Here is a 15853-nt window from a genome sequence, read left to right on the forward strand (position 1 = left end):
CGACTCTGGAAGTATGGATGTGCTTCTGTCGTGGTCTCCACCATTTAACAACGCCCAGGGCAAGAGCTTATGTTTCCAGGAATTGAGACAGTCACAGACCTCATCCCTGATCAGCACCTCTGGCCTGGAGGTCCAGGGCTCAAGCCCAGGGCACTACGTGTGTCATACAGGCTGTGCTCTGTGCAAGGAGGTCTGGCCCAGGGAGGTATGAAGAGAGCCCATGCTCTGCCTGCCAAACCATGGCCTGACACATGCTGAGCCCACCCAGAACAAGGGACACCTTTTTCCAGTTTGTACAAAGGCACCAAAAGGCCCAGTAGCATCCCTCCTGAGGCCAATACAGTAACGGAGGAGATATTATATTACAGGACCACAGGTTTGCCAACCTGTGTCCGCTCCTCCAACCCTCCCCACCCCAGCCCCACAATTAGCCCTGAAGCCTCAGACACTAAGCACGCACCCACCTGGGCCCATCCCTAAACAGCCCACGATCCACCCCAGACATGATCTCATTCGTTTGCTTCCAAATGAAGGCAGGCCCTCCAATATCCAATGGAAGCGGAAGCGAGGTAGCAGGAAGCAATCGGAGGCAGCTGAGAGCTGCTGGATGTTTAAGCTCTAACTCTGCTCCCCAAGCCTCGAACAGGCAATCAGCTCTGCCTCCTGGACAGCCCCACCTTCCTGGCAGGATTAATTCTCAGTAAGCTTTGTATTCTCATCAAGGATTCCCAGGGGTGGGGTCCATTTGGAGCCCAGAAGCCAGCCGTGGCAGGAACATGAAAACACACACACACACACACACACACACACACACACACGAGACCTTCAGGTCCTAGGCTTGCTGCCCCCACTCTCACCCACAGGGCTTGCACTCTATGGCTGGAGAAAGATGAACTCAGATTGGGGAGGGCAGAGTAGATGGGGCGGAATTGCTCCTGACAAGCACAGGTGTGGGTTAAGGCTGCACAGGGCTGGGGCCAAGCTCAGGAATGCAACAGGTGGGGCTGATGGTGTCCTGGCAGGGCCTGCGTGGGCAGGCAACTCAGCCCGTGCCCACACCAGGGCTGGCGCCCAGTCCTGCTCACACCCTTTCCCGTGGGCTGGGGAACACAGGTTCAGAAATTCCCACGATTCCCAGCAGCCTCAGTAGCCTAGCCTATCTCCGTAGTGAGAGGCACCTCCGCAGCAGTGTGCTCGGAAGGGGCAGAGCCCCACTGGCACAAAAACTAGGTTAAGCTCAGCCCCCAGCCCCCATCATCCTTACCCACCCACTCTCTGGGTCTTAAAGGTGCTGATCCTCACCCACTGGGGAGAAGAGGAGGAGAGCAGCTCCCTGAACTCACAGTGGGCTCAGGGCTCAGTCATGCTTTACTTCTCCCCACCCTATAGGATTCAGTAGGAGCCCTGGGCCCCCATCCACCTGTACAGAGTGTCTGCCAACACCCCTGTCAAGGCTCCCAAGTGAACAAAAGCCACCAGCCGGGGCCTCCCTGAGAAACAAAGCAGCGTTCACAGCCTGATCAGGACAGGCACAGATTCTTGTCTGGGGTGGGGCATAAAGGGGGAAAAGGGCAGCCTGATGTTTAAAACCTGAGCTGTTTGCTCCCACTCTGCCACAGAAACTCACGGACTATTGTTGAGGGTCTCAGTGGGCAGTCAGGGACCAGGACCTGTGTGGCCCCTGGAGGACCTAACACATGGATGCTGAACCACTGAGCAGCCCAGCTTCCATGACATCATACATAGGCAGCCCCCCAGGATCCTGTCCCCCACCCCATGACAACTCTTTCTTCCAGACAGACCTCTACCCCACTCCAGGATCCAAACCCACCTCCCACCTCCAGCAAGGACAGCAGGGCAAGGAAGAATGAGGGAAACTGGCTGCATCTCACCCTCCGAGCTCACAGCTAAACTAGAGAAGGTAGGGCAGAAACCCTAGGGAGACACCCCCCCACCTCACTAGTGAGCAATAAAAACTCTAGCAGAGGGTGGGAGGAGGAGGCAGACAAGTGAGGGAGACCTGGTGTAATGTATACCCCAAAGGCCACAAGATCACAGTGTTGCCCTCAAGGATCTTGTCCCTCAAACAACTCCCTCTGAATTCCTCAGGAGTCAGGTGTGCCTTGGAGAACCTGGACTCCAGTGCCACCATGCAACCCTTTCCAACACACCTGCTCTGGCCCTGCTAGAGGCAGGCCCAGGTCCCGAGTACCCAGGCCAGGGTGCCTCCCAGGTCACAGGTGGCAGGGTCAAGCAGTCTGAACCAAGTCGTGAGTCTGAGACTGCTTCACTCTCCCCCAACAACTTCACCAAAAAGCTACAAGCCCAGACATCCCATCTAAAGGCACCGGGGACTGAAGGCACCGTGATCTTGACCCTTCCCGACCGTGGCCACAATTCCCCAGCCTCCGAGAGCTTCCATCACCTAGTGCCTCCCCTGGGTGGGCCAACAGAAGCCCAGAAGGATCAGAGCCATGCAGGTTGGCTGACTTGGGTGTCCAAGCCCCAAACCAGGGAAAGGGGGAGGGTAACAGGGGAGGAAAAAAGGCACCAGGCTGACAAATTCATTTTTGCAATCGGCCCATTTCTGTTTGTCTGCTCAGACGCAGCTCCAGGCATCTGCACAAGCCAGATGGAGGAGGCTGCTATTTCTAGAAAAAAAAAAAAAAAAAAAGGAAGGGGGGGTGAGAGGGGAGGAAGGGAGGAGGCGGAGGCAGAGGGCAAAAGACGGGGTCTGTTTGCCCTAAAACCTCAAGCAGAATGATACCCCCTCCCCAGCACTACAAGACAGGGTCCCCATTCAAGAAAGGTCTGGGGCTGGGGCTGGGGTGAGGTGGGCTGGGGGAGAAGAAAGGCAGAGAAAGTTTAATTAGCCAAAGTTGGCTACAATAGGCCCCCTCACGGGCTGCATCAGGTTTTCATTCATGAGCAAGTTACAGTGCTCCAAAAATGCCAAGAACCGCCCCCCCTCGCTGTCTCTCCCTCAGCCCCCCCCACCAACAGGAGTGCGTCCTCTAGCAGGCTGGCTGAGCCTGATGCCGTGTTCCAGACATCCCTCCTCAAAGGGATGTGAGTAGGAAGAATTAATTATTAAAGAGCAGCTGGTACTTCAGCACTGACTGCACTACCCCCAGCTCCTATAGCTGATCTCCCCTCCCCCGCTATGCAGAAACACACAGGACCCTCCCCATTCCCAGGCCCCATTTCTAAACACACAGCTAAGATGCCACCCCTTGGGAAGGGAAAGCAAACCTTTGTCTCTGCAGCTACTTGGGGTGGGTGGGGCGTGTGATACTGCTCCCCCCACTCCAAATTACACGATCCAGCCAAAGTAGGAGGATATATTGGGGAAGAAGGGGAAGCTAGCACAGAGCTCACATTTCCTCCATCCTTGCCCCCAAGTAACCTGCACCTGGGATCTGTCCCTCTGGCCCCTGGTGTGCATACATTCTCAGGACAGAGTGGAGAGGGCTAGGGGCCCACTCTTCTAACTCAGAGAGACCCTACCTGCCTTATCGAGACAGCCAGATCCAAGTTCAAATGAAGAGAGAGCAAAGAGAGGATTCAAGAAAAGGGGAAGGAGGCAAACCAAGATCTCCCCAAGCTTTGTGTTGAGGGAGGGAGAAGCAGGGGGGAAGACTGGAACGAAGAAACAGGCAGCCCCCAACATGGCTCACCATCCCCAGCCCTGCCCAGCAGCTCAATAGCCAGCATCGGCACAGGGGCCCTGGTGCCTGGGACTTGGGAGACTGAAGACACTCCCTGCCTACATCCTTTGAACCTAAGAGGAGACCCAGGACAGGACCCAGACCCAGCTCCAATCCTGCAAGGCAACCTGGCCAGGGGGCCCTCTGGCTAAAACTCCTGGATCTCCCATCCCCTGCCTCCTTTTGTTCCTATGATCTGGCTCCATCTTCCCCTCCCAGTTGGACCCTGAACCCAATCACCAACAACAACAACCCCCTTAAGCTCCAAAGCTAATTCTGGATCCCAGAAGCACGATGATCACTGACAGAGTGGTGGGTCCCTTTTGCACCCCCCAAAAGCAACTGCAGCTGCTACCCTTCCTCCTTAGGGACACACCTCACCTCAGAAGGCCAAAGGCAGGGGTATCAGGTGGTCACTTCCTCCCCCAAATGAAGCACCCCACCTCCCCACTCTGCCTCCCCCCTCCCCCCGCCCCAGGCTCTCAGATTAATTACTTATCACCCAGCCAGTTCTCATCTTCCCCAGGGCCCCAGAGAAGGGTGGGGTAGAGAAGCCTACTCCCCCCAAGTTAGCAAGCTACTGGCAGTGCCCCCACATCTAAGATACAGATCCAGAATGAAAATGGGGGGCATCCACCCCAGGAAAGAAGGGGGTGGGGGAGAAGTTCCATTTCATCTCCTCGCTCTCTCTCCCTAGCTCTAGGGTGTCAGACAGGAGAAGAGGGTGGGAACAAACGCAGCAACGCCTCACCGAGGAGGGGGTGAGAATAATGGGAGAGAGAAGTAAGGTGGGCTCGGCAGTCCCCCTTCTCATGCACGAAAGTCAAGGACATAAAATCAAGGATGCGTTCTTAGCTATGGGGAGAAGCGCTGTGGGTGGGCAGCGCCCCTCACCTCACAGTACCAAGAAAGGGTGTCCAGCTAAGAGGGGTCTGCAAAGAATCCGGGCGCAGGGCTCAAATCGCTCTGCAACGCAACATGCGCTGCCGGAGAGTGGGCAAATCAGACAGCCCCGGTTGGTCTCCAGGCTATTTGGGGGCGCGGGGAGCGGGAAGGCGGGCCCCTCCCTTACCTGCAGGGAAGGCGCCCCTGCATGGGAAGGGCGGGGAGGGGCGGGTGCGGTAATCCCGAAGCCCGGCTCCAGAGCTGGCGATGCTCCCGGGGGTGCCGCCTGGCACCCGGGCGCCGAGAGGAAGGAAGGGGGGCGCGGAGCGCGGCGCGCTCGCGGTGAGCCAGCGGGCAGGACGGCAGGAGAAGGGGGCGCCACCTTGGGTCCCGGGGGTCCAGGGAGATGGGATCTGGGCTGGTTCGGCGCGCTCACCCCCTGCGGCTCGAGCTCCGGCTTCGCGGGCGGCGGCGGCAGCAGCGGCGGCGGCAGCAGCGGCAGCGCCTCCTCGACGGCTCCTCCATCTTTGCGGCGGCTCCTCCGGCTTCGCTCGCCGCCGCCACCAACAACAACATTCGGAGACGTCACTCCCGTCACGTGACCCAGCCCGGAGCTAAAAATAGACCCAGACCCCCCCCCTCCGCCACCACCAACCCCTCCCCTCCTTTCGGCCCTCCCCGCCGGGCGGGACCAGCAGCGCCACCGTGACAGCTTCTTAAAGGGCCGGTACCCAGCAAAGCGTTGGGCTGGGCAGGGGGTGGAAGGGAAGGGATCGGAGCCAGCGAGTAGTATGGCAGGAGCGCTGCTGGGGCCGGGTCTAGTTGCTGGGGCTTGGCCTTTGGAATATACGACTTTCCTCCCTGCGCTTCCGGGACTTCCTTTTCAAACTGTGGGTGGTGCAATCGTTGCCTGCCTAAGCAACTCCCCAACACGCCTTCGCGCGGTGGGAGAGGGGAACTGGGGACAGATTCCCAGGGGCTGAGAGGGCCACCGAAGCCCCTGTTGTGGGACAAGGCTCGGGTGGATGGCTCGCACAGATCTCAAACCCACCAACCCTGACAGCAAACACTGCATCTGCGCCAGGGAAAGAAAAGCCTGGGTAAGGCCAAGTTATGATTGTAACAGTCTGAGGCCTTCAAAAGGACAGACCAGAAGCCAGAAAGACTTCTGGCCCCTGACGTTGGTGCCATCCTATGTTCAACTACCTTTGGGACACAGTATGAGCATGTGTGATTAAACATAGTTGTCAATGAATGACCCAGCAATTCCACTAACAAAAATATATTCTAAGGGAATAAACATTATTGTGTTCAAAAATGAGCATAGAAGGAAAGAGATTGTTTATAATGATGTGAAAAGTTGGAAACAACCTAAATATCCATCAATAGGGGATTGGCAAATAAACTAGGGGACATCCATTCAGTGGAACACCATTCAGACGTGAAAAATTGTAAAGATCTATACTGACCTGAAAAGATGCCCATGATATATTGTTTTCTCAAAACTCAAGAATCGAACAAGTATTACTGAATTGTTCCATTATTGTACACAACAACAAACTAGATTCATATGTCTGAGTACATAACTATGTTAAAAAGCCTAGAAGAACATATACCGAAATGTCTTTACTTTCTTGTCGTTTTCTATATATCTGAAATTTTGCAATAATTATATATTACTTACTGATCAGAGAAAATAAAAATATATAAATTTTCTGTAATAAATGATAAAAATTCTTCCTATAAAGTATCTCATTAATCTGTCCATTCCTATCCATCTCTATCCCCACACCTTTTTCTAAGCCAAATCACTCCTCACCTGAGGTATTTTAGCTGTCCCCTTAACCCATCCACTTCCTGTATCCATTCCAGCCTTCTGGCAAAGCCAGAGTGACCTTTTTAGAATACAAATCTAATCAAGAAAGAGCTTAAAACCTTTCAGATTTTGTCACTGAAATCTGTAACTGGCCCAGAAGCATGGTTTTCAAACTTTCAAGGACACTTACAAATCACCCAAGGAACATATACAAAATGCTAATTCTTGGATCCCACTCCCAGAGCTCATTTTTTTCAGTGTAAATGAGGCCCAGAAATCTTCATTTTTTTTTTTTTTTCTTAAGAGAACAGGTTTTTGCTATGTTGCCCAGGCTGGACTTGAACTCCTGGGCTCAAGTGATCCTCCCACTTCAGCCTCCTGAGTAGCTGGAACTACAAGTGTGTGCCGCCACGGCACCGCCAAAATCTTCATTTTTAATAAGTACTGCAGCTGGTTTTTGGGGATTTTGCTGCAGCTGGTTCTCTCCTCATATTTGGGAAAACCAGCCAAAACTTTCCACATAATCTGGTGCTTGCCTACCTCACCTCTCTTCCCTTAGCTCTCTGTACTCCAGCCGTATGGCTTTCTCTCGTGTCCTTGAGCAATGTGTTCTTTGCTCTTTAGGGCCTTTGCACAGGCTGTTTTTTCCTCTCTGGAATGTCCCCTTCCCCTCTTCTTCTCACCTGGCTAAGTCCTACTTATCCATCAGGGCTCAATTAAATATCATTGAAAGAGGCTTTCCTTGGTCCTTTAATTAAATTAAATCCCCTTATTATATATGTTTTCATTGACTCAGATACAATTTGTAAATATATATGTATTTATTTATGGTATTATTGGTTCAGTGTCTATGTCTGCCCCTAAACTACAAGCTTCTTGAGCATAGAAACCACACATCTCCTCCCAGCATAGTGCCTGGAACAACCTTGATGAACATTTGTTGAATGAAATGAATGAGTGTTAAAATACTAAACCAAGGTGAGCACTTTCTGACTGGACGATGGACTCTGAGCAGAAAGGACACCCCATGCAATCATCCCACATCACTCCAAGACAGGGGGCCTCTTCCTTCCTTCCTATAATGGTGATGTCACCCATTTGTTATTACTCTCACAGAGTCTTTTTTTTTTTTTTTTTTTTTTGAGCAAGACAGAGTCTTGCTCTGTCACCTGGGCTAGAGTGCCGTGGCATCAGCCTTAGCTCACAGCAACCTCAAACTCCTGGACTCAAGCAATCCTCCTGCCTCAGCCTCCCGAGTAGCTGGGATTACCAGCCCAGCTAATTTTAGTAGAGATGAGGGGTCTCGCTCTTGCTGAGGCAGGTCTCGAACTCCTGACCTCTAGCTATCCGCCCGCCTCAGCCTTCCAGAGTGCTAGGATTACAGCGTCAGCCACCACGCCCGGCCATTCTTGCACAATTTTACGATGTCTCTTGGCAGTTGGGTTGGGTTGGGTTGGGATTTTGCTTTCTCAGTGCTTATGTTTTGCCTCCTCAAACAGATCATGAACCACTTAAGAAAAGAGGAAAGATCGTATATCTTTTTGCCTTTCCAGCACTTAGCACATCACCTCACATATAGCAGGTATTCAGTAAAGGTTTGGGGACAGTGGAAGATTCCAGAATCTCCTCTCTGGGGATCTCAGAACATGGGAAAAGGATCTCCCTATCTGGTATAACAGATGATTGTTAATAACTGCCTCGTGGAACATCTTGGCTAGGCACTTCCCACTCCACAGTTGAGGGAACTAAGGCTCAGAGAAGCTAGATAATTGCCCAAAGTTACAGAGTTCATACAAGCAAGAACTGGGATTCAAACCAGATCTCTCTGTCCTCCCACATACAAGGAACAGGGCTGGTCGAGGGCTTCCAAGCCCAGAACTCTAGCCTTCTTCTCTAGAGGTCTCCGAGATTATCAACTCAGTCTCCTAGTGACCAAATGGACCAGAAATTACAAGAATTTACCATATGGGGCCCTGATGAGTCTTCATATTTCCCCTTCTAAGGTAAGTGGAGGCTAAATAATTCAGCATTTGTTCTACATGTTTCTTTAGTGCCTGCGGTAGGTGCTGGGATGGAGAGATGATTCTGCTTTTCATGAGTTTCAGGTTCCTTACAGGGGATAGAACTGTCTTTTGTTATGAGTCCTAAGGTTAGGCAGAGACCCTTGCCAGGACCATTCACCATGGAAACAGGGGTCAGAGGGCTGTCTCCTTAACCACTACCTCAGTTTCCCAATGTAAACTAAGCCTACAGATGGGATCTAGAAGCTGACTGGGGAAATTCTGCCCCTGGGAACCAGTGGTAAATTTGGCCTCTTGGTAGAAGGAAATAAATCTCAGAAGAGAGCCAGGCATTTAACCTGTAGCCTGACAGATGGCAGCAGGATTGGACTTTGGAAAGGAGTTGGGGAAGGAATGGGGAGTGGTGAGCAACACTGCTAGGGGCTCTGGGAGTCACTACTCCTCTCTGGAATCATGAGAAATGTCCTGGCTCATACTTGGAGCAGGACACAGAGCAACCTTCCTGCTTAATGGACCCCGCTGAACTGACAGCTAGCACCCACATCCTGCACACCCCTTCTCACCCAGGGGCTGTGCCCTCCCCTCCAAACTCTCAACCCAGAATTTCTTCTGGGTGGAAATCCTCAGATCCATGGGCAGGATTCCAGAGGCTCTAGGAAGGCTCTGGCCAGTGGGGCCATACTTAAATGGCTCATACTTAAGCGGCTGGGTTGAAAATAGTCCAGTTCTGCCTAAATACAGCCTCAGGCAGAAAATAAATATGGAGCAAGGAAGAACTGAGCTGATAAACCCAAGCAATAAGCATTTATTAGATATTTATCACAGACAATATGCATTCTTTAAAGCTTTCATCAATTACCAAAAGTGTCTTGCTCACAAAGGTGTCTTATATGTATTCCATTTGGAAAGAATTTATTGAGCATATTGAAAAGTTATGAGACTAGCACAATGCTAGGTACTGTGGGGACTACCAAAAAAAAAAAAAGAGAGAGAAGAGGAAGGAGAAAGAGAAGAAGGAGGAAGAGGAGGAGGAGGAGAAAGGCTGAGGTGGGAGGATCACTGGAGCTCAGGAGTTCAAGGCTGTAGCAGGCTATGACCATACCTGTAAATTGCCACTGCACTCCAGCCTGGGCACCATAGCAAGACCTCGTCTTTAAAAAAAAATTTTTTTTTAAATAAGAAGAAGAAAACAGAACAGGACAGGACAGGAGGTGAGAAAACCTGGGTCCTAGAGATAGGGACAACTCCATCCTGGTATGCAGTCCCATGAGTTATTTCCCCTCAGGGCCTTGGTCTCTTTATCTGGGAAACAGGACTTGGACTTCTGTTCTCTGAGGTCCTTTTCATTCCTGACACTCTGTGAGTCCCATATTAGATATGATGGCAGATAGGACAATGTCCATCATGGAGTTGGGCTTCACAGTTTAGGCAGATCCTTTGTAGTTCCTAAGCACGATGACAAGGTGTTCATGCTTAGGTTTGAGATGTGCCTCCCTCAAACTTTGTCAGGATGTTCAAAGCCCAGTCCTGCCCTTGGCTGTTTACGATGAGCTCTGGAGCCAGAATAGAGTTTATCTCAGGGCAAACCATCTGTGTGCCCCCAGGCACAAAGCAAAAGCATGTCATTGAGGGCTGAATTATGCAGAGTGTGATGAAAACTGCCCCTAGGATGTCTGGGTTTGGCCCAGCTCTCCCTGTGTGACCCTGGACAAATCCCTTCCTCTCTCTGGGCCTCTCCGTCATTATCTGTGCAATGAGAAGCTTGGCCTGAATGTCCTATGTCCTTCCTTCCAGCTGGATGTTCAACAAGGTGCTGAAGTTGAGAAGAAAGGGTGGAAAGACAATTTCTTCTGCGCCCCCCTCCTTGAGGGAGAAGGAAACCAGTTTCAGTCCAGCATTCAGCACACAGTCACACTTGACTGTTTGTGATGTTTGGGCAAAGAGTAAAGACAGGCTCTTGGGCAAGCTACCACCCCTCTGGGCCTCAGTTTCCTCATCTGTAAAAGGGCATGGTTGATTGGATGACTTCTGAGCATTTTTCCAGTTCTGGTAGGTAACTCTATTCTAGAATTGTAGCTCAAGACAAAAAAACAAATAAAGAGGAGCTGGCTAGGGGCGAGAGGGCCTCAGTCGTGCCTCACCTGAGAGCCTACCTAGCCCCTGACATCTGTCCCTTCCCAGGCCTCCTACTTCCTGCCTTCCTGGCCTAGAGGTGGGGAGCAGGCCACTGTCTCCTACTCAGCAATGGCCAAGGCTGGGGAAAGCCAGCACCATGGCTCCTAGAACAAGCTGTGAATTCGCTTAAAAATAAAGACTATTTTGGGTGCAGCTGCCACCGTTTGTCATGGCACCTAAAAAAATAAAAGATTTTATATACATATATATAGAGAAAGACAGACAGAGACAAGAGAGTAGAGAGCAGAGTGAAGCTGCCAGTCTCCTGGTGTATAGATTCCACACCCACCCAGAGCCTCCCTCAGCAGCCAGCCACTTGCTAAAGGACAGCAGGTGACCAGAAGGCCTACGACATGGTAGGAATCCCAGGACAAGGGTTCTCAGCCCATCTCCCTCCAGGGGCCTGGAATGGCCCATATCAAGCCTTCTGTCTCCTCCAACAGCAAGAAGAGCAGAGGTCCAAGAGGGTGGCAGAGAAGGAAGCCTCTCCTCTCCCCACCTCCATGCTGAGACCTGGAACTGAGGCCCAGGATTTCCTAGACTCTATGGGGCTTCTGCCTGCTCAAGGGTCAAGGCCACATGAACAGGACAGTGCAAGTGACAGCCATGGCCAGTCACATCCTACCTGTCTGCAGTTTCTTCCAGAATGTCCTCTCTGGGCAGAGCATTCTCAGAGAATGTTGAGAGGGGACAGAGGGTGCAAATGTACCTGTCCTTGGGGAGCTTTGGGTCCTATGAAGCTGCATGGCCACAAGAAGCAGGGTGTAGCAGAGAGGAGCTCTGGAAGACACGGGCCAGCTCTGCCTGTGAAGTTCAGGCAAATCACGTGCCCTCTCTGAGTCTCAGTTTCCTGTCTGTGATTGGAGGGGTGGACCCTGTGGTTCTGGAAGCCCCTCTCAGCCCTAAGGTCATGAAACAATAGAGAATAATACGCAGTGGACTTACAAGCTAAGTGGAGAGGTATGGACTATTGGCACACAAACTGGCCCAATTGCCTTCCCTCCAGCAAGCAGTCTTCAGTTAACATACATCTTGCACCTCTTTTATCGTAAACATTTATCAAGCGACTTCCTTTTGAAAGGTTCTGTCTTAGGCTGGGTGTGGTGGCTCACAGCTGTAACCCCAGCACTTTTGGAGGCCGAGGCAGGAGGATCACTTGAGGCCAGGAGTTTGAGATCAACCTGGACAATATAGCAAGACCCTGTCTCTACAAAAAATTATAAAAATTAGCTGGGCATGGTGGCATGCACCTGTAAGTCCCAGGCTGAGGCGGGAGGATCGCTTGAGCCCAGGAGTTTGAGGCTGCTGTGAGCTCTGATTGCACCATTGCACTCTAGCCTGGGTGACAGAGTGAGACCTTATCTCAAATAAATAAATAAATAAATAAAACAAAAATTAATTAATTAATTTTTTAAAAAGAAAGCTCTGTCACATGTATTATCCTTGTCATAACAACTCTACAAGGTAGATATGCAATGGAGACTTGGGGAAGTTAAGCAATCAGAAAGTGGCAGGGCCAGGGCAGAACCTAGACTCTGGGTGCAGCACCAGACGGGGTCTCCCGGGCAGAGACAACCATGCCCATTTCTCCCGGGAACTCCCTGACAGGAAGTCCTCGATTCATGGTGTCTGCATGGAAGGCATGTCTTTTCATGCTCAAGCAGCAGGGTTTCCAGCACATCTGTGAAGACACGTTTCTGCTCAGCACACAGGGCAGCAGACAAGGGACTTTACCTGCACCATTTCATTTAATCCTCCCAACAACCCCTCAGGGTGGGCATCACCATCATCATCATTAGCCCCACTTTTAAGATGAATGACCTAAAGCTCAGGAGACGTCAGGAACTTGCCAGAAGCTACAAACCCAGTAAGGGAAGATGTAGGGTCTGACCCCAGGTTATCTTATCAGAGCCCAGAGCCTGATTTAATCACTGGCTTAACCACTGGAGGCGGCTGCCTTTGTGGAAAGCATTTCAATAAGTTAAAGACCCGGACCTGGACTGAGGTTCTGCCACTCACCAGCTGTGTGAGCTTGGATAAGTTCCCTTAATCTCTTGGATCTCTCTGTCCTCACCTGTGAAATGGCCCAACTCCGCACTGAGTTGTTGGGGGATGACGTGGAGCCCTGTGTGAAGGGCTAGGATGGGGCATGGGAAAGGGTAAGCCTCACCCCCACCTCCAGCCTTGGCCTTTCCATTCCCTGGCCCTCTGGCTCTGGCCACTCCCACTCACTGAGCCCCCACTCACCTCCCACACCCATGCTGATAATGACCTCTGTCCCCACCCTCTCTCACCTTGCTGTTTCTGTCACCTGGGCTCCCCATCCCATTCTGCCAGGCTTTGCAGAATCACGCTGGGGGTTGGGGGTGGAGGTGCAAGGCCAGATGTCCACCCCTAAGTCTGTTTCCCTGCCCCAGGGATCCTGTAGGAGTAAGGACCCCAGAGTGGGGTTACCAGAATTACCAAAGAATTGATCTTGTACCCCTACCCTCAGACCCTGGTTTGTTTTAGGGCTCCTAGAAGCATGTCAGGTTGGAAGACTGATCTCAATGGCAGACAGCCCAGCAAATGGCTTTTGTTTAAAATTTTTTAAACAACTTTATTTAACTATAATTTACATAACATAAAATTTATCCATTTTAAGTGTACAATTCAATAGTTTTTAGTAAATATACCAAGTTACACAACCATCACTATAATCCAGTTTTAGAACATTTTCATCACCACAATAAAATGCCCATTTCCACTTAATTCCCATTACCGCCCCCACAAATGGCTTTGTAAAACACTTAAGACATTAATTATTTTTTCCACTGTAAAAAGTCATAAACTCTTATTATAGAAATTCTGGAGGGAAAAATCAGAAAAGTATAAAGAAGAAAATAAAATCATTCTTAAATATATAATCCAATGAGAACAATTGTTACTAATTAGGTAAATACTTTTTTTTTTTTTTTTTTGGAGACAGAGTCTCCCTCTGTCTCCTGGGCTAGAGTGCAGTGGTGTCATCATAGTACACTGCAACCTCAAACTCTTGGGCCCAAGTGATCCTCCTGCCTCAGTCTTCTGAGTAGCTGGGATGGGGTCTTGCTCTTGCTCAGGCTGGTCTGGAACTCCTGACCTCAAGGGATCCTCCTGTCTTGGCCTCCCAGAGTGCTAGGTATTCAAACCTCTTTCGATGGACATTTGGATTGCTTCCAATTTTTCACAGTTTTCTTTTTTATTTATTTTTTTTATTTTTTTCTTTTTTTAAAAATACTTTTAATGACCAAAACAAAAAACACTTAAAACTGCAGCTTCTGGAAGAACCACTTATTCTTGCCCATCTTGTACCTCTCTTCAAACTTGACCTTGGCCTCCAGTTGGGCCTTGCATTTAAGAGCAGGGTCTCTGAAGACATGCTTGTTGACGGCAGTTTTGTCCAAGGGTATATCCACAGAGTACCTTGTGGGCATGAGGTGATTGTAGTTGTAAACTTTCACAAGGGACTTGACTTTTGATCACTTGGCGATCTTATTCTTGCCCATGGCAGCTGTCACTTTGCCAGGATAGCATCAATTCCAGCCACCAGAGCATGGCTGTAGGGACAGTGTGAGGTGCCATCATCAATGTTCTTCACGATGACAGCTTCCATCTGGAGTAGCGTCCAGCCAGGACCAGCACCACTTTCCTGGGTTTCATGAACTTGCCCATTTCAACGGCATCCAGCAGGGCCTACAGCAGAAAGCTCACAGTTTTAAATAATGCAGTGATGCACATTCTTATAGCTAAATGTTGGCTCACATTGATTACTGGATTATTTTCTTAGGATGCATGCTTAGACGTGAAGCTTTTTCAAAGGGCCTACACATTTTTAAGCCTTTTGAGGGCATTTTCTGACCCAAGGAGGGACACCACCATGGGACCCAGTTGCCCAAGTCAGAAGCCTCAGGTAATGCTCAGTCCAAAAGGAGAAGGCTGACTGATGATGGGGTTGGGCGGACTGTCCCCAAGCAAGGGTATGTGAAGGAGAGAAGCTACCAGGCTCTGAAGATTGTCAGGCACTGAGGGAGATACTATATGGCACATCCCTGGAAACCAGAGGAATAGTCTTGCCTGCTCCCCACCCCCGCTCCCCACCAGCCACAGGTGCGCCAAGCAGCACCCTTGAGCAACTCCTTTCCTGCTGCCTCCATGTTTGTCTTCATGCTTCTCCAAGCAAGCTGGACGCCAGTCCCCTGGGACCTATCTAGCCAGCAGCAACCTGCCCTGAGCCCCTCCCCGCCCCTGCAGCTCTGAGTGGGTCAGCTTTGCTTTGGAAGCCTGACCCTGGCAACGCCCCCCTCCCCGGGGGTCCAGCCTCCCCGCCCCCAACCCCCAGCCTTGGAGGAGGACCAACTGGGATAGGCTTGGGGAGGAGGGGGTTGGATGGGGGCGGAGAGGATAGAGAAGCCGAATGACTCCATCCTCAGGGAGATCTCGAGATGATTCACATGCCACTGGAGGGGAGAGAGGGGCTGGGGGATGAATGGATTGCAAACCAGAGGGAGGGGCTGAGGAGAGGAGCTTGATTCGTCCGCGTCAGTTGCTTCAACAACATCTGCAGTGCGTGGGGTTGAGCGATCCCACCGGGGGCTTGAGGGGTAGGGCTGGGAGGCTGGCTGACGTTTGCTTCCCGCCTGCTGGGCTGGCCCTGAGCAGTTCATGAATGACTCACCTCATTGTCAGGCTGATTCACTGCTCCGCTGGGGACTTGGGGTGGGGGGCGCCCCTTCTGTACGTTTCACACGCGCCAGCTCACAGGCACACAGGCGCGGGCGGGGCTTCAGCGAGTCTATTTACTTGGTGGGGTTGGGACAGGATGGATGGGTTTCCTGTGGCAAGAGGAAGGGGGATGCACACCACCTGGTGTGTGGAGAACAAGCTTACATTTCTGTCTATAGTGTACCTGTGGCTGTTTACATTTAAATCAATTACAATTAAAACTTCAGTTTCTTAGTTGCACTAGCCACATTTCAAGTGCTCAGTAGCCACGGGCAGCTAGTGGCTACTCTATTGGACAGTGTGAATAGAAAATATTCCTATCCATATACAGAAAGTTCTATTGGAAAGTGCCGGTTTACGGTTTACATCTGCTGGCTACACACTCACTCCGGATCCACAGCCTTCACACACACAAAGCTGCACAGACCTGTCCTCCACCCACATAGGCAGCACACAACACACACTGAATTCCACACACTCACTCAACATGCAACAGCCACCCACCA

The 15853-nt window shown here is 51.0% G+C and overlaps 1 non-coding gene and 1 pseudogene across 1 annotated transcript; one reads left to right on the plus strand and one right to left on the minus strand.

Annotated features, from left to right (window-relative positions):
• The first annotated feature begins 9861 nt into the window (after positions 1–9861).
• Positions 9862–9962, plus strand: LOC138392803 (small nucleolar RNA U13). The gene has a single exon (XR_011235070.1). It is a non-coding gene; the product is annotated as a small nucleolar RNA U13 (small nucleolar RNA).
• A 3924-nt stretch (positions 9963–13886) lies between these two features.
• LOC138391632 (large ribosomal subunit protein eL27-like) lies at positions 13887–14313 on the minus strand (annotated as a pseudogene).
• Positions 14314–15853: the final 1540 nt, after the last annotated feature.

The sequence above is a fragment of the Eulemur rufifrons genome, chromosome 9 (assembly GCF_041146395.1).
Source record: "Eulemur rufifrons isolate Redbay chromosome 9, OSU_ERuf_1, whole genome shotgun sequence".
NCBI classification, from domain to species: Eukaryota; Metazoa; Chordata; class Mammalia; order Primates; family Lemuridae; genus Eulemur; species Eulemur rufifrons.